Source organism: Heterocephalus glaber, unplaced genomic scaffold (genome assembly GCF_053883595.1).
Source record: "Heterocephalus glaber isolate CG9 unplaced genomic scaffold, H.glaber_assembly_v1.0 deba00000071, whole genome shotgun sequence".
NCBI lineage: Eukaryota > Metazoa > Chordata > Mammalia > Rodentia > Bathyergidae > Heterocephalus > Heterocephalus glaber.
In genome coordinates, this window is record NW_028258137.1 from 2,218,233 (window position 1) to 2,223,414 (window position 5,182).

Sequence of the window (5,182 nt, forward strand, 5' to 3'; positions counted from 1 at the left end):
TGTGGAGACAATTTTGGTTGTCACAACCAGGGGCTGCTGCTGGTATCCAGTGTGTGGAGAACACTATACAACGCACAGGACAGCTCTCACCACAAAGAATGACCAAGGCACAGACATGAACAGCGCTAAGGTAGAGAAGCCCTGATGCAACTCCAAGGACTAAGGGTGGGAGGACAAGGGTTCCCCAACAGACTTCCCTGAAAACACCCTCATTCCACTTGGAATTTCTCCAGTGGAAAGGCTCCACTTACCTTTTTGAGCTTCAATTAGTGGTTCAAGGAAGCTCAGGGAAAAGTACTCATTAGATGTGGGCATTCATATGAAGAGTAAATAAGTCGTAAATATCTTCATTGAGATCAGAGAAGTGGAGCGTTGACAATAACTACTTCCTACTAGGCTAGGAAACAGGGTAGTTCTGTTCCTGGGGTGAGCAACTGGGACAAGGTGGTAGACTCAGTTTTGGGGTACACCACGCTATTTTCAAGGCTGAGTGAGGACTCCAGCAAAGCTGAATCTAAGATGTGTACCTGGCTATGATATTCCCTCCTCACTCATGGAAGATCTTTCTTTCAAGACTGCCCTTTGTGAAAATTTTAGCCAAGTACCATCTGAAAGCAAACGATTAAGACCAGCATTCCTGAGTGTACACAGATGACAGGGGCTATAGGTCAGTCATCTGAGCACACAGCTTGGAAAGTACATGCTGACATCATGGCTGAGAACAACCTTTTTGAGCATGTGATCAAACCCTCTGATAAGCGAAACTAAGTCTCAGCTGATGTCCTAGGGGAGCCACCAAGGTTGGAACAGGAGTGTGGGGGTGGAGGAGGCTTCAGGAAAACTCTGAAAATTCTGCAGAATGTTTTGCTTCCGTTCACTTAGATTTAGAGGAAACCTTTGACAAAACAAAACTGAAACCTTATTTCCCCACTGACAGTCTCTGAGTGACCACACACAGATTTGCCCTTAATTATAGACACCTAAGTGGCTTCTGCTGCATGATGCTTTTGGAGGTGTTTTGTCAACATATAACTTATATATAAAAATGTCATCGATTTTAATTATATAATTCGGTAAGTTTCAACAAATGTGTGGCAATGGGTAACCACCAGATCATGGCACAGAATGTTTCTATCACCCCAAAAGTTCCTTTGTATCCTTTTGTAGTTAATCTCTCCCTCTAGCTCCACTCTTCGGCGACCTCTGGTCTTCTGTCACTGTAGTTGGGCCTTTTAAGTAACTGCAAGGTAAAAGGAATCTTACGGTATAGTCTTCTAGGTTTGGCTTTTAAACTTTGGTATGATGCTTTCAAGAGTCATCCATACTGTTGCTTGTATCGGTAGTTGGTTCCTTTTATTACACCACAATTTATCTGCTCAGCAGCTGATGGACATATGGATTGTCTCTTGGCTTTGGTAGCTCAATGAAGAGGCTATAAACATTTGTCTATAGGTATTAATGTGGACATATGCTTTCTGTTTTTTAGGATTCTTGGTTTTTTTGGTAAATACCTATAAGTGGAATTGCTGGGTCATATGGTATTACTTTTCAAGGATTTATCAAACTATTTTCCAAAGCAGCTGCACTACTTCTACTCCTACCAGCAACATATAAAAGGTATAAGTTCAGTTCCTGTACATCCTCACCAGCCCTTGGTATCATCAATTTTTAAAACCTTATGGTTCTGTGCTTGCCTAGTAACCAAATGATGTTCTCTTGTGCTTATCTGCCTGCCACTGGTGTATCTCTGATGAAGTGTCTGTTCAGATCACTCAACCATTTTAAAAAGTGGGTTGTTTTCTGTATTAAATTGGCAAGAGTTCCTTTTTTTGGCGTTGTACTGGGGATCAAATTCAGGATTTTGTGCTTGCCAGGCAGGTGCAGGCAAGAATTCTTGATATGTTCAGCATATTAGCTCTTGTCAGGTATGATTTGTAATTTTACTTTTTAGGCTTACCTTTTCATTTTCTTCACAGTATCATCTGAAGAGAAAAATTTTAAACTTTTAGGATGTCTTGATTTATCAGGTATTTCTTCTATAGTTTGTATTTTCTGTGTGTTCTATTTAAGCAGTTTTTGCTTAATCCAAGGTCATGTAAATTTTCCCCCTTTTCAAGCAGTTTTATAGTTCCAGCTCTTAAATGTGTTTTAGGCCAATTGTGAGTTAATTTTCTGATATGAAAGAAGGGTTGTGATTTATTTTTTTCCTATACAGACACCTAATATAGTATCTACTATCATTCATAGAAAAGATGATTCCTTACTTAGTTGTCTTGGCACCATGAATAGGGGGTCTATTTCTAGATATGACTCTGATTTTACTAAAAAAAGATATATCTTACTTTTTAGAAAACAACAGCACCCAATATAGCTAAGAAGACAAACAACAATAATAATAAAGAAGGTTTAAAAGGTACTTATATTTTTATCACTCTAAACACCGTTTTCACATTTGCACATTCTTTAGTCTATGATATGAACAGAAAAATACAGGTGCTCTCCTATTGTGTTCTGTTGTCATGTATGACATATTTATGATGTGCCCACACGAGCACTGTTGGAACCAAGATTTTCCACACTTTCAGGGTTCCAACATCAGCAGGAGAAGAAACTGTGTGTGAGGGGGAATTGATGCTTTGAGACCACTAAAAAAATCCCAAACACTATGTAGTGGTATCATTGTCATCATGTAAGAGAAAGGCTATTTTGACTCCCCAAACTATGAAGAATATCCAGATTGGCTTTACTAAACCACCATTCTAGAACTGCCCATTAGGACACGTGGAAAGGAAGGTGGTGTGCAGCTCAGTGGTGGAGCGCATGTATGTGAAGCTCTGGGTTTTACCCTCAGCACTGCATGATAAGCTGCAGAAAGAACGTAAGGGTGGTATCTGGAAGAAATACACATTCCGTCACTTTTTTCATGACACTGTGCTGTCTGAGCTTTCATGTCCTTATATGGTGAGTCTTAATCATTCCCACCCCCTTTTTTGGCGGTACCGGGAATCGAACTCAGGACCTTGCGCTTTCGAGGCAGGTGCGGTGCCACTGAGCTAAATCCCCAGGCCCCAAATTCCCCGTTTAGATCTGAAGCTACTTACAATTTTTAAGTCGTTTCTCAGCGCTGGCCCAGCAGGGTTTCAGAAGTTTGAACTCTGATCTGTACACACGCGAAAAGGAGCGCGAAACCTCGGGGCACTTTGTACTGTGACCCGAGCTCTGTGCGATATCCTCGCCTACAAATGAACGTCCGGGACAGGGTGGGAGCTTCAGGCCAGCGCTCGACCACCTTCTGTCCAGCACACATGGGTCTCAGTCCTCCGCCTTTCTCCAGCCCTCCATTGCCGCTACCTTCTTAGACCCGCACTTTCAGACTCCCTCTTAATTTCCTCCCAATCTTGTCCGTTTACTTCAAGACAGGCCGGGCCCCCTTTCATGTCACTGACTGACAGAAACCTCCCACAAAGTCCTTCAACAGGCGGAGGCTAGGACACCACAGTGAAAGAGGGCGGACGCTGCGAAACGCCTGGAAGGCAGGCCTGACCCCAGCAGGGTGTTCCGAGGCGCCCTGGGCCCGATCTCCCCAGGACAGCCTGTGCTCAGCCATCCTCCTGCAGAGCTCGCAGCCGGGTCAATGCAGCAGGCAGGCAGTCAGGTCCATGGTCCCCGAGGTGACCCCAGCTGCGCCCCAGCCTGTGAGGGCGGCAGAGGGTGCTCGTCGGCAGGCCCTGGCAGAGACTGCCTAGACTGGCCAGCTGGCTCGGTACACGGCCAGGGCCCTCAGCAGCGGGCAGGGCCGGCGCGCCTAGCGCCTCGGAGAACACGGGGTCTGAGGACGGAGGGGCCGCTGGCCAAGGGATGCCTGTGTCGCTGTAGTAAACATGGAACTGTGGGCTCGGCACTTTAGAAGCAAGGCGGTCACGGCTCACCATTCTGTGGTTGGAAGGAGCAAACAGCAGACATACAGTCCCGGTGAACAACATGGCTGACAGGTCACAGGGAAGGGACGAGGGCGGGAGACACTTCCACTTCCGGTACATACCGGAAGTAGAGGGGAGGGATGCAGAACCACCTGCTCTCTGAGTAGATGGCACTGCCTCCTAAATCCCTAATCTCCTCCCACTAGGCCCCGCCCCTTAAAGGCCTCACCACCTCTCAATAACCGTGTAGGGTGTCAAGCTCCCAGCCCAGGACCAGAGAAGGCACCTGAAACCATGTCCAGACCATGGTACCTGGAAGCTAGGAAAGGCGACGAAACAGGTTCTCTCCTGGAGCCTTGTGAATGTACTCAGCCCCACTGACACGCTGGTGGGTGTTCGACCTGTGTAGCACGTGGGATCTCCAGAACTTCGAGAGGATAAATTTGTGTTGTTTTAGGCCACTACGTTTTTGCTAATTTGTTGTAACAGCATTAGAAAATGAGCACATTTGCCCTTGCTGCTCACTTCCCTCTGTTTTGTTTAATAGAATGGTGCGAAAATTACATTGTAAACTTACTAATGTTTTCTTTCGGATTAGCCTGAGAATTTATCCGGCATTTTAAAGGTCGCTTTTTAAGTTAAACAACAACTGCAATAGGTCTTTTGGGATATAACCTGGGGCTATGGGCCTGCCACTTATTAATAGAATTTCCATAGAATACATTTTCTTACCTAAATCCCTGCGGTAATATGCTGTACTTAAAGGAATTCTTTTATAAACATGGATATAATTCAACAAATGCTGATGAATTCACAGCTGTCAAAGAAAAGGGAGCTGGCTAAGTGTTGGATAGAAGAGCCACATTCTGTGTTAGTACACGTGAGAGCCCGCTGCATTTTCTATTTTTAAAAAATTTTGCAATGTTGGCCATTGAACCAGGTCCTCATGTGTGGAAAGTATGTTCTCTACCAAAGTATGTATTTTACCACTAGCTAACGTTACCAACCTCAAATCTATTTTTAAAAGTTTTTTTTTCCTCACTGGCCACGAATTCCTAGGCTCAAGAGATCCTCCTACCTGTCTTCAGCAGGGACTACAGTTGTATGCCACTGTGCCTGGTGTTTCTTATTTCAGTTTTTGAATGCTGAGTAGGAACTGATCTCATCCCAATTTAATAAAGTTTCCGAAACATTTTAAACTGTTCAAAAACTGCTTGATGAAATAGCAAATTTGTTATTACCAGAACAATTCAAAAGGCTGT

At 44.4% G+C, this 5,182-nt stretch overlaps 1 long non-coding RNA gene across 1 annotated transcript; it reads right to left on the reverse strand.

Annotated features, from left to right (window-relative positions):
* Positions 1-1,094: 1,094 nt before the first annotated feature.
* Positions 1,095-4,035, reverse strand: LOC110348737 (uncharacterized). The gene is made up of 3 exons (XR_002394234.2): positions 3,930-4,035; positions 3,102-3,236; positions 1,095-1,240 (listed from the first exon to the last, which is right to left on the reverse strand). It is a non-coding gene; the product is annotated as an uncharacterized LOC110348737 (long non-coding RNA).
* Between the last annotated feature and the right edge of the window lie 1,147 nt (positions 4,036-5,182).